Genomic DNA, 21,394 nt, shown 5'->3' with positions numbered 1-21,394 from the left:
AGTGACCCATTAGCTCCACATCAACAAGCAAATTCAGCAGTCACCCCTACTAAATACACCTGAGTTCTTCATTTAAGTACTGGGAACTGTCTGACTGCTTAGCTAGCAAGATTTAACAAGATTACAGCCCAAGGAAGGATGGCTACAGGCTGTTGTCACATTCATTCTGACTCATATTCATAATCTGCTGATCTATTTTACAGTCATGATATGCAAAGGGGAAAAACCCCACAGATTTTACTTTTCTGCCAGCTTTATAGCTAAAGAAGAAGAAACAGGATCTGTAAAAGAAGTTTATGTCACTACTTCATCAGGCTGGGAGGCTCAGGGGAGCAAGAAGCCATGTGTAATCCATATCATATGTAGGTTATATGAGCAAGGTGCTGACCATAAGGGAAATTTGAATGTCTTTGGCAAACCATCCTTGTCCCATTCCCTAAGGCTAGCAACGTGTTATCAATGGGCAACCAGACTTCTAAGTAAGATAAATATGAGCATGAGCATGGCTTCTTTTGCTCAAGTGCTTTTATTTTCATTTCACTTTGAAAGAGGCATATGAAATTGGAATATCATGGCTAACTGATGCTGTTTAAACACACATTTTCTCAGTGGGAAATCACAACCAATTTCATAGATGGTCATATAAGATTTGCCATATCCGAAGACATACTAACCCAAGTTATTAAAACAAAAGGTAAACCCCAATCTGAACAATCTAAAATCTCAGGAGTATTGGAGACAGGGGTCAATCAAAACAGCATTAGTTTCCAAAAAGTTACTTGGATTATCCATCTCTCTCTGATCCTTAATCATAAATATCACCAAAATACACATAACTATATGCATATCTGTATATTTATGTGATATCAGGATTCAAAATACAGGAGGGACAGAGAGAGGCAGACAGTACAGTTTTGTTATGTTTAATTTTTTTCTTATGGTCCCCAGTTAAATCACAAGAGAATTAATAAATACATGGAGGTAAAGTGACAAGATGACAAATGTACTCATTGTCTGTCTATATTCCAGAGTGCTTAAATTTTATCCGTATGAGTTTCCAAACTCAGAAAAGACCATGAACTCAGGATTCTTTGTTACTGCTGCCTACACTGAAGTAGTGACACAGGCATGAAGTTTCAAATCTTCATATGATATAAGTTGGACTTGGAAATGATAGATGAGACATTTATTGATGAAACTGCAATTACTTACTATTCACTTTTTTAGTCACATGAGTCTTATGTGATTATTCAAAAATCTAACAGATTTTGAAAGCTCTAGTCCACATCATACATGTGGGTATGCAGGATATGTTTCTTCTCAGGAAGGTAAAAAGCAGGCACACACAGTGGGATCTAAAAACATTTCTCAAACCTAGATACACTCCAGGTCATTATTTCTGGCCTAGGAAATTCCGTGTGACCTCAGACAGACATACAAAGCCACTGCCAGGAAAGTGAAGGGTGCCCATCACATCCACAGAAATTGGCTAAAGCAGTGGAAGCAGAAAGGAAACAGATTTAGATATCAATTCAGCAAATTTACTTGGCAGCATCTGATAGCAGGCATTCTGTGAACCCCAAATGGATTTTGAAAGCATCCACAGTTGAATGTGGATGTTTCCTCCAGTGTGGCAACACTTGTCGACAGTGAAGGGAACCAATTTCACTTTTTTTGTAGAAAAATAATAAATTGCATTTAGTGTGTGGATCTCCATGGCTCTGGTGAAGAGGGCAGCACTGAGGCCACACTTGGAAACACACTTCAAATGTCAGATTTCAAGACTATTTAGCATTTCCCCTAATTTTTGGAAAATATCTATTTGTCCTAGACATACGTGAAACTCCCAGTCAGTGAATATGCCCTTCAGTGAATAAGGGGAAAAAACACCCCCAGCTTAATTGTTTCACAGATATCTGAGGAAAGTAAGCACATTATACTACATTTGGCCCACCTACAAGGCTAGTTCTTCCTTGAAAAAACGTTTAAAAGTACTACGTGGTACTTCAGAGGAGAAAAAGCTTTCTATCTGAGGAGAAATGTCACATATTGATATGCCCCGAGAACCTCTGGAAGCAAATATCCTTTACATATAGTACTGTATAGATGAAGAAAAGTATTTTCTACCAACTTTTTAGGTGCATAAGTGACTGAATGTGGAAGTTTTGTGGTCAAGCTTTGAGTAAATTAGGTTCTCTTTTTTCATGCAGCATAATACTGTCAACATTTAGGCTGCTGCATGCGGGAGGAGGATTCCTGCCTTTCCAAGCTGGCACCCTTGCCTTTCAGCACACGCTCTGCTTCACTGACATTCATCAGATGCAGGAAGAGATAGATCATCTGAAGAAGCTGAGACAAATATTTGATTTGGATGATTATCCTGCAGGTGTCTCATCATCACCACGATGCTTGGAATTACTAATTATTTGCCTTCCATTTATGTGTATCTTGCCATGAACACTTATTATGCCATAGTTAGTTCGGACTACTCTGATCAGTGTGACCCTTTGACCACTCTTTTCAAGGAGAGCCCACTAATGTGCTGGAGGAGAGAAGAAATGCTACAGGTGATCCCAACAGAAGGCTTAGTTCATATCCTTTCCTATCAGTTCTTTCACTCTAATGGAATACTACTTAGGTAATCATAATGAGATATCTATCAGTTTTCCTCAGTCCATTTCAGTGAGCCTTACACCCACATGTATCTAGCATTATCAGCTCCTAAAGCTGTGCACAAATATAAATAAACAAATAAATAAATCAGGTGTCTGCACAGGTATTATTATTTTTTAAAGCTGTTGACAGTATGAAGTATTGTTTAATTGTCCACATTCCTTGCCTGGACTGTATGCTATCACTTAGATTCTAGCCTGACCCTTCACAAAGATTGAAGAGGATGCAATTTTGTGTTCAGTAATGAAAATAATTTTTTATCGCAATACTTGCCACAACCTGCTTTTCTTCTAGGTGACACTGAAAGCAAGATAGGAACCTTAAAAAAATTAATACCTTAATGGTATTCAAACAGCTTACCATGTATGATTTTTTGGATTGATTTCTGCAAAAATAAGAAGGTATTTTTCTGTATTTATGGAATGTCTGAGTACAACTAGAGCTAGAAAACCAAACTGTTAATACCTCATCCCATTACAAAATCAAGTTAAATTTCAAATGACAGAAATGAATTGTGCCAAATCAGTCTTTTTTCCATTAGAAAATATACACTATGCCATTGAACAGTGGTGAAGGAGACAATGTTTCACACTCATCAAAATTAAAATATCTTCTAACATTAATTGATATTTCCTAGGTAATATTCTGTTCTATAAAGGTTCTTATTGTTTTGTTGCTCAGCTCAGAACAAAAACAGTTTTGAGATATCAGGCAGTCCCCACAGGAGGAAAGAAGTGTTTTTTCAGTCACTTCTGCAAATTACATTTGGGAGAATGCAATACTGTTCATATTTCTGTGGATGTCTCTGCACAAGTTTTACAGGCAGGAATTTTTTTTTTACAGAGTAGTGACACATTATGTGATTATGCCTATGTGTATAATTAGGTGGTTACAGTATAGACATATTACTGCTTTCTAATGGCAGCAGCAGAAGCCTCTTTGCCAGGAATTGAAAGTGTTTCACTTCAGCAATTAGAAAAGCACTGTACATGACTCTGTATTCAGACTTTACATGTGCTCCAATCAGGTTATTTGAGAGATACCAGAGTTATAAGGTAAGCTGTTGGTTTCTCAGCAGCCCACCTAATATCCAAAATTATATGCTTAGACAGTTAATACATGAGGGTTTGTGTTCAATTTGTCATGAATATGGGCATGACGCAGGCAAGAACACATATCCCTTAGTAGGCCCCGGCAGAGGAAGAGCAGGCAGCAACTTTTTTTCTGAGTAGGCACTAAGTGTCAAGCGTGATAAGGGTGCTTGGGGCATGCCCTCCCCTATTTACGGGCTGCTCTTGTTGTGCCTGGCTATCTGTCCAACTGCTCTGAACCCGTACCACTTCACTTGCTGTAGTTGGCACTCTGTTAGAGGGACTTCTGAAATGCTGCCTCTTCTGCTACCCCTGTGCTACTTTTCTTGTGAAGACAGCTGGAACATGGCCAGTCAAAAAGTTAGAGCAGTAGCAAGTCTGACTTGAAGTATCAGGACTGTGAGTGTGGAAAAAATTGATATTTCTTCCTGCAACAAAAGACAGGGAAAAGACTAATTAGCTATACAAAACTTCCTCAGAAAAAGGGGTCAAGAACACATGTTATTGTGCATTCCTGGGACACAACCTCCAGCCTCCAGCCTGGAGGGAAGTGGTAACATCATAGCTGCAAAATACAGTCTTGATGAGATAACTTGAAGGCCCTCTGCTGTACAAAAAAAACAACAAAACCAAACCCTACAAAAAACTCAAAACAAACAAAAAAAAAATTAAATCAAGCAATGATTTACCTTTCTATCTAAACTAGAGTAGGATGTGTAGTTGATTCTGAAACCTTTCAAATTTAGCAGCAGGTCCTGGAAACAATTTATTTGGTGCTAAAAAGAGATAATAAACCTTGCCAGTAGCGTAGCTAAAAGACAGACAATTCCTTCCTCAAGCTTGTTTTGAGATACAACCTAGGTCCACCAGATGTAGCTTGAAAGGACACCTAGGATTAAAGCATATTTGTTGACTGAGTCGCCAAAGGCAATCCATAATGAAAGTCAGTAGAAAAAAAGAAATAACACACTGCTGTTTGGGATAATGATTCAAGGTGGACATGAATCAGACTGAATTCCATAATTTTAAGCATGGAAATGTCCATTTGGCTAGAGAACTTCTTTCCATAGACAGTAATGTAGTAGAGACTAGAAGGCAGATGTTTCCAGGCTCAGTAATGCAAAGTGACCACTATTAATTAATCAGTGTTATTGCATTTAATAGGTTTTAAACTGCTCAAATACTTACATCTCAATACTTCTGCACCCTGTTTAAGCAGCAGAGAGATTGGAAGCACAGTAGGGGGTACAGAAACAAGTCCTTACTCTTGGCAGGGACAGGTTTCTGGTAGTTTGACTCCTTCCTACTGTCTGCCAGGCCCTGGGGCAGAGGGTGCTAGGTAATGCTGCAAACAGCAGAAATACTGGAGGCACTGTCACTCACAAGCAACCCTAACTTCCCTGACAGGAGAGGCAAAACTGCATTTTCCCATCTATTGCAGGGAATAAATAACCCATAGCTTCTCTTCACCTCCGACACAGCTCCAGCTGCTCAATTTCCTTGGACACAGACCTGGGCAGCCCCAGCTGTGCACAGCCCTCTGGATGTGGCCCAGACACAGAAAGCAGACCTTGACCGAATGGAATTTGGTCAAGGATTTTGCTAAGGATCAACTCATGTATCAAAGGGATAAGGAGAAGGACTAGCCAGGGTTTACAGTAGGTTTAGATTTTCTTCTGTGCTCTTGCTCTAGGAAGACAGCTTAAGTACCATCTAAGCAATTTTCCTTCTCTTTCATTTCCTCCAGCCTAAACACCTTGGAACTGCTTCTCTCCAGTCCCCAGCTAACAAGGTGGTAATATATACATATACATACATACATGCATACTTACATAGGTATTTATTTATTTTATATATATATATATTATATATATCTCCCACCAAGATGTGAAACACAGGTAGAAAGACACTGAACTTACCAGTGCTCTACTGTGGCTGCTTCCAGACAGCTGTTGGGCTCGCAGAAGTCTCGCTATAATAGTTATAATTTTTCACCCTCTCAGAAGTGCAAGAAAACCTAGATGTTAAATATAAAATAATTAATTTTCTCTTTAACTCAGAGTCTCCAGCTTGAAATGTCATTTTGCTTCATATCAAACCGAACATAAACTGGACTTAAAAGAGTGAGAAATACTAAAATTAGACAGGAGGAATAAAAACAAACACACTGACATGCAACCCAAAATAAATCATTTAGAACTGAGAGCCAATCAGAAATCTAATATCTGTGCACACCAAGATAGAAATATTTAAAAATTAGGGTTTATTGAGATAGAGAAAACAAAATGAAATTTTGAATGTTTTTAATTTTTGTTTCTCAAAACCAGATGCTTTTTACTACATTCTATGTTAAGAATTTTATGGAAGTTTAAATGTATAGAAGTTTTACTAACATATAATTTTTGTAAGTAATTTGTTGGTATAAGTCTTACAAAGAAGGGAAACGCATATATGACAATCTTTTCAAAATGTCACAATAACAGAAACTGATTCAAAAGCATTTTCAGAGCCTGAAAATTTGGCATAACTTATTTTCTTGTGAAGGAAACAAATTTAAAATAGAAGAGGCCAAAGAACAAAATAGAATCAGGGAATGGCCTGATATATATAAAGGCAGAATGAGATTACATAGTTCATGGAGGATGAAGTCAGAGGCACATAGAACAATTTAGAGAAAGTAAATAAAGCTCTGATTTATTCTTACAAATAGTATGAGAGCAGGCAAAAACAGAAAGCAACCAAATTTCAGAAAGGCCTTTGGTTTATAATTAATTTGTGGAATACATTACTACAATAGTTCATCAAGGTTTGGAATGTGGCTAGTTAGATGGTTAATAAGCATAGCCAGAAGTTGTATAGAGTATAAACATATTCTTACAAAGACATAAATTTCATGTCAGCTACATCTTTTTTTACTTTTTATGGGTTGTTGCCAAAGACTATACAGGTTTTCTTGCAAATTGGGAAATAATAATGTACTGCACTTCAATGAAAATACCATTTTTTTTCCTTTTATCTGTTTTGTTTGTTAAGATCTAAATAAAATTATCTTCTGACCTGAAGCAAGACATTTCACATTTTTTTAATCCACTTTTAATAAAGCAATGCAATGTGAAAAAGAGAGAGCCAGTCACTGTTCCAGTGAAACTGTGGAGAGGAAGAGAAAATTATGATAGTAGTGGGTTTTGATGAAGAAGTTATTCTGGCCACCATCCGAGGAGAAAGGAGGTGAGAAGAACCTATCAGTTAAACTCCACACGATAATTCTGTCTGCCCATGTCTCACAACACACTGCCTTCATAGTGGTAGTGTAATTAGGAGCTACCAGTCTCTCCCACCTCCTGTAAATTTGGTATTTTTGGACCTGCCCACAACTTTCGTATCCAATTCCCAATTAATTTTAGTGTTGCAGTGTAATCTGTTCTCATAAAGCCAAATAACAGCTTTAGTCAAGGGTCATGCTGGGACTTAAAGGACAGGCAGAGTTATTGCTTTTCTTTACCTCCCTGTATTTGGGAATAGAGTCAATGGTGTGTTCTTGGATCCTCAGATAGGGCTTGTGAATGGCCAGGGTTGGTAGGAGAGGGTGAATATCCTCACCCAGCAGTAAGAGAGAGAAAAAATGGGCAGACCTGCAAGGTTTTCTAATTCCTTTAGGGCAAATTTAGGTTGAGAACCCAAAACATTTGGGGTTTAATTTTTTAATTTCATCTAAAGATGACACTGGCAGGTGTCTCCAGTTTTGTCTCTCTTTTCTGGACACACTTGGAGAGATAGGGGATATACCGAGAGTGTCACCACCTGTCACAGTCAGCAACTGCTTGGCTGGCAAAAGGCAACTGATCATCTTCAGCCCAAGTCTGTGCCACACGTGCTAGATGCAACAGTGCTGTGGTGGCAAGGAAGAGCTTACAGTGAGGCTCCCTCAGGAGGTATCAGAGCCGATGATGGTCTCCTTCCCACCAGTTACTAGGCGGTACTTTGACCTCCAGGTGCCAAAAAAATGCTTGTACTCTCAGAGCAGATAAAATCCTAGGTGGAAGAATAAAGTGGCCACAATGGGTTTACCAAAGGGGGATGTCAAGCAGTGTCCAAAATGATGCCTGGGAGCATGCTGGAGTAGGGAAGTGTCCCATTTGGGCATCCAGAACCCAGGAAAGCAGGCACTTAGGGTGCAGGTTTCCTTCTCTTGGAACCACAACCAAAGGACGGGGAGCGAGGAAGGGCAATCAAGGGTCCCAGTGAAACAGCAGTGGGCAGACAGAGACATCTGGCAGTGTGTCTGGAAGCATGCCAGTGTGGGAGTAGACTGGCTGCCAGTGCAGCACTTACCAAAAAGCTGAAATCAAAGGGAAAAAAATCCCACACAAATAAACAAGCAAAGGACTTACTTATAGTTTTCTAATATAAAAGCACCAATAAGGGTCAGGTCACATAGAGCCTGGAGAACCATTGCCCATGTGCTCAGTGGCAGGCGTCCCCATTTTCCTGTTTTTGTGCTCCCTATATGTCTATTGTTTTAACAGCAGATGGGAAAAGCAGCACAAGAAAGTTATCTTCCCTCCTTCTCAATAACCTCCATTGCTCTCTGTCTGCTGCCGAGGGGAACTGCAATAGTTAAATAGGGGTGAAATACAGAGGGACTGGCACAGCACACAGTTCAAAAGCAAACTTGTTTCACCAAAGGACTGTTTGCAAGGTCCAGCCATGCCAACAATAGCCTTCCTTCAAGTTCACCTTGTAATGCAGAGAAAGGAGGCAACCTGCGGCCCTCGGGGAGGGCAAGCAATGGAGGGGTGGGAGATGAGGATGGGGACACAGTAAAGAAAGGCAAAGAGGCAGGAGGGAGGGAGGGCGGATGGGTGAAGGTGGAGGAAAAAAAGAGAGTGCAAATCCAAGTGTCGATTTGTAGACACGGTGAGGAGAGCCTGCTGGCTGACAGGCTGATTTATTGGATTCTTCCAGTTAATCACTGCCGGCCTGTGGCCAAACGGATCTCCAGCAAAGCTGAAAGGCAGCTGAGGGAAACTGGCTTATAAGCATAAAGCCGCATAATGGTGTTCAATGAAGTGTGAGACTTTTAGTTCAGTCTCAGTGAGCCGGCCGCATTGCCAGAATGTCAAAGAGGGATTGTGGGTGGAAAAATTATGGATTTAAACTGCTAGCTGTAAATGAGGTCAATATGTCTGGTTCATAAACAGTCTGAGGCTATTCCAAGAATGCAGTGAGGGGGAAAATTAGCGTGAAGCCAACACTGTAGACAAACCTCATTGAGATATAATTGCAGCTATAAATACAAGTGAAAAGCTTACCGAGTGCAATAAAATATAGACACAGCTTTTTATCTCCCTCTCCCCACATATTTCCTTCTTTCAATCTATACATTTGTTAAGTGTTGTGCATCTATAATGTTCCCCCCCCACTCTCTTCTTTTCCCTCTGACACCCAGTGTTGAAATTAATTGAGTGTTCTTGATCTCCCATTCCATTTTATTCAGGCAAGATTGGAAAAAATCAAAAGAGCACATCTAAAGCATTTTCTTCCCTTTTGCTTTTCTATTTGAATCAGGTTGAAATGTGTTAAAAAAAAGGCATTGCAACTTTTTTATATTTAAAAAAATGCAGTAAAATGTCTTTTTAAATGAATACATCTGTTAGATAATTTGAATCTCAATTTAATGAGGTGAAATCAAAGGCAAGTATTGAATCCTATGGAGAGTCTCTTTCGTGAGTTGCCTGGTCTTTGCTCACGAAACATTGACTTTAAATAATTGTGATGTTTCAGATTTTCTTTTTTTTCCCCTGTAGGCCTTTTATTGTGGGGGGGAGGCAGTAGCACCAAAGGAAAGGAGGACAGACACTGAGCAATATGCCTTACCCAGTTTAAAACTGATACAGTAATAAATTGAAGTCTAATGGCTATGGTCAGGCTGTTTTTTCCCCTAAGCCAATTGATTTAAATGGCAGTAATTTGGCTAGCAAGGCTAGTCCTGTTTAAATTAAACCCATTAATATAATAGCACCAGTCTTGAATTAAATCCATCTGTAGCAGAGCCTCCATCGGTCAGTGGTTTAATAACTGTCCAGGGATGTCCTGAAAACACCCACATCCATACTAACAGGAATAAGAGTTTAAAACCAGGATCCAGAAAACCTCCTGTTTCACTTGGATGTAAGAAGCAGACATCTGTTATAGTCAGGGAGGGGAAAATAAAAAATCTTTATTATTCTTTTAGAAACACAACATGCAACTTCTTTATATATAATTTTGCAAACTTCTGCCCCTCCCACCCCTATTCCTCACCCTGGCAAATACTTTTAAATTTGTTGGCCTGCTGATCTATACACATGTTGACCAATGTAAATTTCAGAAAACACTGAAATGTGTCTGAGGATTAGCATCTAATATAGGAAGTTTATTCTTGGCAGAGGCCTTCGCAATGTAGTTAGGATTGATCTTTTAACTTCCTCTCCCCTTGTTCTTGATTCCCACTGTGGCAGGCTGCTATGTATTGTGAGGCAACTTCTTTCCCTACTTGAAGGACTATGCAGGATTCTCCTCGGACCTATTTAATATCAAGCCTTGCCTGTGGGAACTAGAGGATGCAAGTCTTTCATTTTAAAGAAAGCATCTTTGTGCTTCAGTCTCACCTTTGTGAGATCAATAGCACCTTCGAAGTAGTTCTTTTGAAAACCGCCTTATAGTTTTCTCTTTAACAGGCAACTCCACTGTATCAAAAAGACTGAGTTTATTCTATATTTTGCTTGGCTTTGTCCCACTGACTCACTTATCGCTGTTTTAAGCTATGATTCATCGTGCTGGACATCAGTCAGCTTCAGGTGAACTTGTTTGTTTCACTGGACAGGAGATTAGTTTTGAGACTCGCATGTAATAAATGTTATATTTTTGTCTGAACTTAGGTTTGCACTTTGCAGTAGAGGGAATGAATGCTGTTTAGGATGGCATAGCACCACATATATTCTGTATCCTTTTGTGTATATAGCTAAAGAATCCAGATCTTAGAATGCACTCCCAGTTTTTAGTAATTTTCCACAATCCCCTGCCTCAACATCTCTGTACAGACAGCAAAGAAAGAAAGACTGTTCCACTACTGTCTGCGGCAAATGATCCACCAGTAATTCTACCCTGTAACCATACGCTCCTCTGAACTAAAAAGAATGAACAGCACATCCTCAGCTTTTTCCCAGACAGTACATATGAAGCTGCCTCGATTTAAGGTTGCCTGACACTTTCCATTACGAGTCCCTGCTTTCACTCACTTACCACTTTATTTAACTGAACACAAAATTTCTGTGTGTCTATGAACACTTATGGATGGTAAAAGATGGTGAGTTCTAGAGGTTTTGCCATTTAGAATGTACTATATTTTTGTGAGCATAAAATTGTGCCCTTTTACTTTGTCCAGGCTACAGAAAGCTATGGGAACTACATTAGTCATACGCTTTGGTCAGACAAGTTTTGTATGTGTAAAGTGTTCAGAGATACAGAACGTAAAAATCACTGGGATGCCACGGTCCGGGGGGAAAGGGAAATGGGACGCAGCACTGCAATAAGGGTCCGGACACAGGTGAGGGTTCGGGAAGCAAAGCCGATTTATTCAGGGAAAACAGGGGCTTAAATAGGGTAGGTCTGAGGGGAGGATTCAGAACTGGGGAGGAGCATGGGACTGACAACTTAGGGGAAGATATGATAGGGAGATAGGGAAAAAGTGGGTGGAACTCCTGGGTCTCTAGGGGAAAGGGCCAATGGGAGCTCTCTCTGCACTGCAGCAAACTGTAGCCAATCAGTGGCAGAGGAGCGGGAAAGCAGGGGAGGACAGGGTGATAAACAACTTTTGGCGGGAAAGTCTGAGGGAGAAAGGGGGATAACATGGGGAAATAATAAACTTCATAAAAATCCAACAGTAAACTGGGGTATAACAGTCAGTCCGGTAAGTAGATAGTCCTTTCAATTGCCATAAATGTCCCTCCACGCCTTGAATCTTTCCCAATCAGATTTATCGTCCTCTTCACTGGGACGAATTTTTAAGGGTTTAGCAGGCTTGGTCTGTCCATGTTGTCCTTGATCAGACACATAACAGTGTGAAAGGAAAGCCCTGATAATACTTCAGCATTGCAAAAAGTCCAGTTTAATATGCAGGAATCAGAGGCAGAATTTATTAGCTTGGGTTCAGTCCTGAGCTAATCCATGCACAAAATTTCCAGTCAATTGAGAATTTGTGCAGAGCAAACCCGTACCTTCAAGAAACAGACCATGAGGACGCAGCCTTAGACTGCTACCTTAAAGAAGAAAAGATAATTAATTAGATTGAGCAAAAAAACAATTGAATTAAACATATGACCTTATCCCAGAATGATCACACAAAAAATGCTTTCACAAAACTATGTAAGTCATCCGCTATCTCACAATGCAGGACTCTTCAGTCAGGTCAGAAGTTCTTCTATCCTTCGGCAAAGCTGTTCTTAAAGAAATTACCTCAGTCAACATCCAGGCATACATTTCCAGACACATTTCAGTTGAAAAGTCAATATGACTTTTCAGGTCCTTAGAAAAAGGAATTGTATATAAGTGTGAGTTTTGAATCAGTAGCTGTAAGACCACAAGCTCAGCTAGAAGTATTACTTTTAAAAGAATTTAAGACTCCAAAATTTTGCCCACCAAACTTTCGCAGAGCCTTTGGTTCTTAGTACCTTGAGATAGCGTAAAGAGAAGCAGCTACATACTTTTCTCAGGAGACACTTTTAATTTTACAAGGAAATAAGTATTCTGGCAAAAGTTTAATGGGGTAACATACAAACAAGTAGAGCACTCCACAAAGCACTGACGCAGCACACCCCAACCCACACAACTTTGAGAAATCCAACCCACTAGTCTTAAGTTAACCAAAACATTAAGTAAGACAAGAGTAAAGAAAGAAAGAGATTAGGAGAGGAAACAGGAGACAATAGCTACCACCAAAGAGTCCCACGGAAATCTGGCTCCATAAGACAGATGGCAGGACCGAAGAGAAAAGGCAAAATGAAGAACACATGCCGCTCAATTTATGTGCTTTGGCCACCGTGGCTGCCCCTCCTAGGTGGGACATCCCACTGAGCACTCAGAGCCTCTGAGGGGGAGTGAGGGCTGATGTAGCCAGTCAGAGGCTGAGTTAGGGGTTCCAGGCAGTGTGATGGGGGTGGGCTCCCAGGCAGCCCTTTTGATTGACAGCTGCTCCATGAGGCTGCCATGTGAGTTCTGAGGCTGCTGTTCACCACAGGCACAGAGTTGGTTCCAACCCAATAAAAAAATAATACTTTTACTGATGTGGTATCGCAAAAAGCAACAATTGGCAGTAGCTCATATGCTTTGGTTGATACTTTTTATGTCCTCTACTCTTAAGCTTCAGTAGATAGACCAAGACTATGAAACCGAGGGCTTAATAGCACCTCTGAACACTGTCAGCAAGACATGTATATCTACATACGCCAGGTACGTATCCCAGTAATGGTTTAGGGCTTTCAGATGGAACCAGTCCATGACCATGTGTTCTTGCTATGCTCCTCAATTTCATTTAAGTTAATGTAGAAATGCTGAAAATGATCAAATGACATCTTGCAGCAATTGATGATCATTCCATATAATCAATCATTACCAAAGACAGCTACCAGAACATGCAAAACTCTGTGGAATTTGTGGCTTGTTTCTATTAAAGGTACATGATCTTGCAATATAAAGAAAAATGTGTGCTTTTACTATTTAATAAGCTATAATTTCTCTCTGCCACTTTTAAAGCTTTCCGTATATTACACTTTCAGAGAATAAATAAAGTTATCTGTAGGAGACGTGAGTTATCTATAGCAATGTAAGACAAGCTATTTTGTGATATACCTTTTCTGTAAAATTTGCTTTTTGTTTTTTTGAGTCTGTGTTGAGGATGGGGGAAGAACAGTGATCTTCAGTGTTAGTAGCCCTTTGCCTTAAAAAAAAAAAATTAAATATATGATATCTAAAATATTCTCTTCTTACAGACGTTCAGGAAATCTTCCTATAATTTTCTTGACTTTGCTGAATTTTGGTTTGAAAGTCTAGATGTAGACAGAGACCATGGTGATTTGAGACAGTTATTATAAGAACACAAAAACATGTAGTTCAAAAAGATTTCAATCAAACCAATGAAGAGAGGGAAATTATTAAGCAGAAGACAGGAACATCCAGGGCAAGAAGATATAGATTGAACTCTTATTTTAGCCCATTCCTCTTCTTGACTTTCACAAATCTAAGGCCAAAGAGTTGTTTATAGTGCTTAGAGAAATCTCTTGTAAGCAAAGGTACAGTAATTTTTCTTTGATTGAAAAAGTCATCCTTTGTTTGCCATTTTCCTGGAATCTGGAGTCCTAGTGCTTGCACTCCTGTTGTCATTTTAAACAGAGCAGTCAACACAACATTCCCATTTTCCATCAAATTCTACAAGACATCAATGAATGCTAATCAGAATGCTGTAGGGAGCACATTACTATATCTTTGGGGACACTTACCAACTATATAGCCTATCACAAGCTTCCCAAACACAAGATATCACAGGATGATCCAGCTTTATACCACTGGTCTAAAATGCCATTAAAGGCTAGGATATCTCTCCTTCTTTGAAGAGCAAGTGGTAAAGATTTTGCTAAGAATATTCACTTCCTTAATTTTTGGTACTACAGTCTTCCTTAGCTGATGGATAATTTTGTAGTTTATGGTAGCCTATGAAAAGCTTTAGACTAAAATTTTGACCAAAAAACCAGAGCTTACTAAAGTATATGTGAGACACTGACACATCTACAGAAAATTATACTACAGCATTTGGAATACTATTGCATCAAATATCTGTATATTCATGTGTCCAGAATGGGCTTAATGTATTATAAAGAAAATAAAAACAAGCAGAGCAACTCAGCTCAAGAACTCGGTTGTAATTCCTATAGACTCTTTTCTTTAAAGTGAATGTAGTGCACATGAAACATACTGGATTGACAGGGAGCAGGAACCTTGCAGAGAACAACTTTATTTCTACTCAAGGAGCTTGGTTTTGGTATTAGAAAGTCTTCCATCACACAGTGTTTTAACTCACAAGAAATTACCAAATGAGGAAATGATGAATTCTTTCAAATGTTAGCCAGGATTCTATTAACCAAAAAAAATTAGAGATGGGAAAAAAAGAACGATTCATGATGCTATTGTCATTTTATTTTCAATTTATCAGTGATTGTGTCATGCAATGCACTAATATAAATGATAATAATGTGTTGTTATGACTCTGTGTGTCATTTGCATTATGTGACATTCCAAATTTTTCAATTTGAGTGTTTAGAACAGAAAATGTTGTCTTTGTTCATGTATTGGCAAGTACTTGCTGTCTGAGTTCCCTGTAAAAACACATCTTCTGGCATATTTTCAGTTAAAGTTATTCCTTCATTTATTTACTAGAATTTGTGCCCTCAAGCCTTTATAATTATGGGTATATGGCCACATATTAAGACCTATTCATGAATGTACTGTGCAATTCATGTATACCTGAAGGCCCATAGATGAGGCAGTGCTACACACATTAATATATTCTGCATTGTATGTATTCATAAATATAGGGTTTCTGATGGCAGGAAGGACAGCATACTTCATTTTCATGAGTTAGGAATGACTGCATAACTCACAGGCGGTAGAGCAAAACAAAGCCACTAATGGATTCTGTACAGTCATCCCTCCTGGATGAAAATAAAATTCCATTACACTGTCCACCATCACATATTTATACCATATCAGAGACTTATGTCTACAGAGTAACTAAACTTTTTGTTACCCTTTGCTGAAGAAATTAATATCATTGATGAAATATAAAGACATATTGCTGGATTTTATTTCCCACTGGCAGGGTCTAAATATGTATTTCATACAAGTAAACACACACATACGCACACATTAATAATGCGATTGTTTTTCTAGTCCATTTCTGAGAACTACTGCAATGAGTTCATCTGTCCCCTGGATATGATGGGATTTATGCTCCTTAGATTTACACATCTGGGGTTTTAAATCTTTTTATTCTCTGAAAGTGATCCTGGAGTTGCTGCGGTGTATGAAAAACAACACATGCAATCAACTTACAATGAAATAGAAATAGGCCTTTGTCCCTCATTTAGCATACTTACCATCTTTCCCACTTAAAGGACAGCAAACGGTAATTGAAACAATTAAGCCAAGACTGAGACACCCACTGAGACACCTACAATTAAGCCAAGACTGAGACACAACATTTGGAAATAGGTCTCTGTGTTGTTGCTGGATACAAATGGTCACGAATACAGTAGCAGTCAAAGGAAATTTAAAAAATCATCTCTGTGATGTTGTTGAATAGCAGGATACAATAAGTTGCATATAGGAAAATAGTTGTAGATATGGAAAAATTAAATTGCATCATTGTAAATCTCTGTTCTGTGCTTTTCTGCTGTTGCCCTTTCGAATTGACTGTCCTACTACTCACATCAGCAACAAGCCCCTTTTCTATTTCTAAACCTACATACCTATCTCATCTTATTCTGACATCCTAGATTTTCTTTCTTTTAAACAAAGTTCTTACTTTTCTTTAGAAACTAGTATGTATTCGAAAAGTGTCATTAGCCTGGCTAAGTAGATTTTAGAGAATGCGAGTGGCATCTCAAACAAGTTTTTGGCCAATTTTTACGTTTGAAAAGGAACCTGATGGTAAATAAACAGGTGGGACAGAAGATCCAGTTCAGTTCAAAGAAGTCAAACATCGGTTTTTACCAAGCTACTTTTTCTTTTTTTTTTTTTTTTAAACATGAGCAGAAAAATAAAATAGCCAACTCTCTGAAAAATATTTTTCAACAATGCCTTCAATTTTTTTTTTTTCCAAGTTAAAGGGTCATGTCAAATTTGGAGATCTAAGTGTTTGTAACCAGAGAGTGCATACGCTGCCTTAAAAGTCACAGAACTGGACAGCCTTGTATAGCAGGATGCATAACAGTCTTTTAAGATCTTACCAGGAAAGGGTATCTCATTGTAACTAACATATCATCACTTTCAAAACAGATAATTACGCTGACGAAATAACTTTTAATTTGCTGCCTGTTTTTACTGAATGGATGCTCTGCAGCTCTCTGAAACACTGGCTAGACAACTCCTCTTGTTAGTTATCGTGTTTTTCTTCTGCTCACAACTATATTGACTTCAGTGGGATGGTAGGTATTTCTTTACATCAACATAAAAGAGAACAAAACATGTTTTGCTCCACAGATAATTTTTGAACAATATGGAGAAGAACATTTTAGCTTGCACAGGGGAATAAGACAGCACATAACTTGGATAAAAATTGGCTCACCAGCATGAGAAGACACAGAATACTTCTTTTTTATTTTTTTTCATAAAGAGGTCAACATATGTAATCCCATTCTTCTCACTCAGAAAGGAATTGGTTTTTGTAATTTTGGCAATTTTACCACCTCTTATATACTAAAAACCCCAAACAAAAAAAGCATGCTGCATAGAAGTATGTATGGAATATTATCTTCTGCTGAACAAATACTCTAAGATCTGATGCTGTATTTTATAGCAAGAACTTCTGAGGCAATATCAAAGTAATGTTGCAACTATGGAAGTTCTAATGGTATCATTTTTCTTGATCCTGCAGAGTTTCAGTGACATAAACAGATTGGTTCTCTGCCTTCTTGTCCAACAGAGACAGAAAGTAACTTTCAGCATTCCAGAATATTCATGTGAGGGAATTAAGTTTGGCATAAAGAATTTATCCTTTATCCTTCTCCTTTCTGATCTTACTTCTTTTTTCTCTTCTTTTTTGTCAAGAAGCAATTTGGTTTGCAGAAATAGACTGGTTTAATAAAACTGGTATTCTTCCTTCTACTAAAAGTTTACCTGCGAGAGCCCCAAACATAATAAAATCAGATTATGAAGGCAATCATATTTACTTGTAATAAATCAAATCTTGCAGACATCAGTTAAGTCTCCCCTACTGCACTGGGGCAATATCACACATGCATACAACAATACCTGAGATGTCAGAAATATATTTCATAAGTTCAGAAAAATTGCATACACACTTGCAGCACCATTATAAGCAGTGAAGTTGTAATGTGAACATTATGATGTATAAAGTGGCTTTGTTCCTCCATTTAATAAGTACCACATGCCAAGCCCACAAATGTAATGGAATTTGCTGGTGATTTACCATTAGATATAGGATATTGTTTTCAGGAAGACAACTTTTCCACACTTTATCAGCAGTATCCAATTTTAAGAAGCCATCTTCTTTCTCTTCTCTGAATGCAGCACAGTCTTTAGATTAGTGAAATAAAATAAAATCCCAGCCAGTGATATACTCTATTAAGTTGAACTAAAGTAAGTGCAAGACATTTCCACTTGCAGAGAAAATGTTTCCTTCAAACTATGTCTGCCGAATATACATCTTTATTATTCTAGTTTTGGTATAGGTTAGGATGCTGGAAACGTCTTACTAAGGTACTCTATGCCAGCCCAGCATAAGAGCCGTGGTATAACAGTCATGCACACATACCGAGTATTTTCTGTTGTTTTCTGACTTCGTAAGATTCATTGACACATCACAGATATTTTCAGTCTAAACAATAAAGAAGAACACTTTTTTCCTTTTTTTTCTTTTAGAAATTGATAAATGGAGAAGACTTGTATTCCAAGTCTCTGTTGATGTACATTTAGATGAAGAGTAAGTAGCTTCTTTCTGCACTTCAGTATTGCCCATTAGAAATATTTTACTGAAAGTGTCCTGGTTCTGGCCAGGACAGGGTTAACTTTTTGCAGCAGCCAGAAGGCAGCATTGTTAGGACTGGTGAGGATATTCTATGCCTTCTCACATCATTTTTCAGGGATGTGTGAAGGGATCCCTTTCAATCAAGTAAATGTGGTGGAGGGAGTGGCCATATAGCACCGGTTCCCTCTGTTATTGATAGTGTATCTGTTACTGTTCATTTTCTTATTCCATTGCAGTTTTCCAGTAATTTGTTTTTATCTCAACCCTTGATCTTTACCCTTTGTGACTCCAATTGTCCTCTCCATTCTGCTGCAGCACGAGGGGGAGGGGGAATAAGCGAGTAGCTCACAGTTTAGTGTTTCAGTGGGAATACTAAATTGGGGAATACCATTCCTAAACCACAACAGAGGGTAAATTGCAGTATTTGAATATCAAGTGACAGACATCTTGAATACTGGACCATGGAAACAACTTTCCTTGAACAACTCTACCTTGAGTAAAAAGTTCTTTAACATGTACACTTAAAAAAATCCCTGGGGACCACAACTCTATGAGGTGACCTGAGCCATTAATATTTACTAAGACAAAAGGAGGCTGTGGACAGTTGGACTCTAAATTTTTGCTGGGTTTATAATGGGAATAAAGAAGTAGTGTGCTATTTTCTTCCTCAAAAGTGCTGGTTTGCATTCTCCTAATAAGACCATTCACAGTTTTGTAAAGTTTATTAAATGTTGCAACTTTTTCTCAAGCAAGTTTACTTTGTAGTATTTGTGTGTTTCCCAGCAGAGCTCATAAGATCAAATTTAATCTGTAAAGGTTCATATTGCCAATGACTTCTTGTTCTGTTTTTGCTTCCCTTCTCCATATGAAATTGCTTGAGGGTATGTACAGCTCTGTTCTCTAACTATATATATAAATATATATATATATATATATTTTTACACTGAGCAACGTTAAAGCAATCCATTATTTAAAAGAATTGGTAAACTTTATTCCTAGAAAGACACCGTCTCTGAACCCCAGTTCCTCTAGTTTAAGTCTAGATTTCCACAGGCATTTGTTTAAGGTAACATTTGTCAGTCCACATTCCCTGTTCACCACACAGCTGTCTTTTGGAGCCACCATTCCTTCTCCAGTGCCCCCTCAGCTGTCCCAACACAATATTTGCACAGTCTGGTATAAGGGAAGAAAACATGATTTCAGATGACCTTGAGAAGTTTCTGATATTTGGCTGATCATTTTCCCAGCTAGATACACCATTCTGGCACAAGTGAGACAGGGAGGAGGAGAGGAGCTACTTGAATTGTACTTGTCGCTGGCAGGAGCACCCAGGAAACATCTCACCATGGATAACATCACTGTCTGAAACAAGCAAACATGAAAAAACATGCCACTGTGGTATCTGTGGTTCTTATTTATGTGGTGAGCTTGGGTACAACGCAAGAAGAGACAAAACACATGAAAAAATTCCAGCTTCTGTTTTGAGAAAAACAACAGATCACATCCTGAGAACTTGAGAAAAAAGTAAAAAAATGTAGGAATAATGAAAATACAATAAAGTCTTAAACACATTTTCAGGTCTAGTTCCCTTGATTCATAAGCGTTGATAAATTTCACAGCACTTCCGTGAAGCATTACATTGCCAGAACTACATATAATGTTTTAGGTAAAATTTGGGGTTTTTTTGAAAAGTTCAGATTTTGAAAGACAAACATTCTACTGAGAGATATTTAAAAACTAACTCCATTAGTTCTTAAAAACTTAAAATTTTTAGTTTGGCCTTACTAAGTGTAATATTAGCAATTTTAAAAAAAATTCCAAAATCTTGTTTAAATTTTTAGTATTTAATTTAACATTATAGGGTACATTTAAATATTCAAAATCTAGGTGAAATATCTAAAGAAGCATTTAAAGATCATTTTGATCTTCTTTTTTTGCTCTTTAACTTGTTGAAAATATGATCTAATTAGTCCATTATCTTAAAGGAGTACCAAAGATGATGTTATTATTACCATACAGATTTTACAAATGAAAAATCAAGATTCATGGAGAACAGAGCCAAAATGATTGAAGAGTCCATCAGTACGGTGTAACCAACTTCAAACATAGTGACTTGCTTTTCCAGAGTATTTAGCTTTTTAAAAATACTAGTTCCATCAATTCAGTTGCAGATGTGAGCATTCAGATTCAGCATTTCTAGGAATCAAGATCTAGGAATCTTAAATTAGTATCAGAAAATGAGGAAAATACACTCAATTAAACCCATGGAGATACGGTGATTCTAAACTCTTGTGCAAGATCAAATACGAACTCAGAGAAATTTAGAATAAGATGTTCATTGAAGGACAACTATCTCTCCCCTCCCCTCTCCCTTTTCCCCTTCCCTTCCCTTCCCAAACCTTCCCTTCCCAAACCTTCCCTTCCCAAACCTTCCCTCCCCTCCCCAAACTTACTCAAACCTTCCCTTCCCAAACTTTCCCAAACCTTACCTTCTTTTGGGCAAGGAGGTGTTCTTCCATTGCTAGGATAGCAGGGCTTCATCACATGCAATGGTTATGTGGGAAGACTAACTCCATTACTCCAAATATGCCCCTTTTCCTCTTTCTTCCCACTAACTTTATATCCTGTGCATGATGTCACATGATCTGGAATATCACCTTGGTCCATTTGAATCACCTGTCCCAGTTGTGTCCTCTTCCAGCCTCCCATGCACCCCCAGGCTCCTTGCCAGCATGGCAGTACGAAAAGCAGAAAAGGCCTTGGCCCTGTGTAAGCCCTGCTCACAAGTAACAAAAACATCTCTATATTATAAACCACCTTGTAATTGCTC

At 38.4% G+C, this 21,394-nt stretch overlaps 2 long non-coding RNA genes across 2 annotated transcripts; one reads left to right on the top strand and one right to left on the bottom strand.

The window, feature by feature from the left end:
• Window positions 1-649: 649 nt before the first annotated feature.
• Window positions 650-11,363, bottom strand: LOC108493075. Its single transcript, XR_001873321.1, has 3 exons — window positions 10,415-11,363; window positions 5,684-5,781; window positions 650-4,192 (listed from the first exon to the last, which is right to left on the bottom strand). It is a non-coding gene; the product is annotated as an uncharacterized LOC108493075 (long non-coding RNA).
• Window positions 11,364-11,516: 153 nt separating this feature from the next.
• LOC108493078 lies at window positions 11,517-20,122 on the top strand. The gene is made up of 3 exons (XR_001873323.1): window positions 11,517-11,715; window positions 18,459-18,519; window positions 19,812-20,122. It is a non-coding gene; the product is annotated as an uncharacterized LOC108493078 (long non-coding RNA).
• The last annotated feature ends 1,272 nt before the right edge of the window (window positions 20,123-21,394 follow it).

The sequence above is a fragment of the Lepidothrix coronata genome, unplaced genomic scaffold (assembly GCF_001604755.1).
Source record: "Lepidothrix coronata isolate B3197 unplaced genomic scaffold, Lepidothrix_coronata-1.0 Scaffold14, whole genome shotgun sequence".
Taxonomy (NCBI): domain Eukaryota; kingdom Metazoa; phylum Chordata; class Aves; order Passeriformes; family Pipridae; genus Lepidothrix; species Lepidothrix coronata.
The sequence above is the reverse complement of the archived record's forward strand: the minus strand, read 5'-3'. Positions and strand labels throughout refer to the sequence as shown.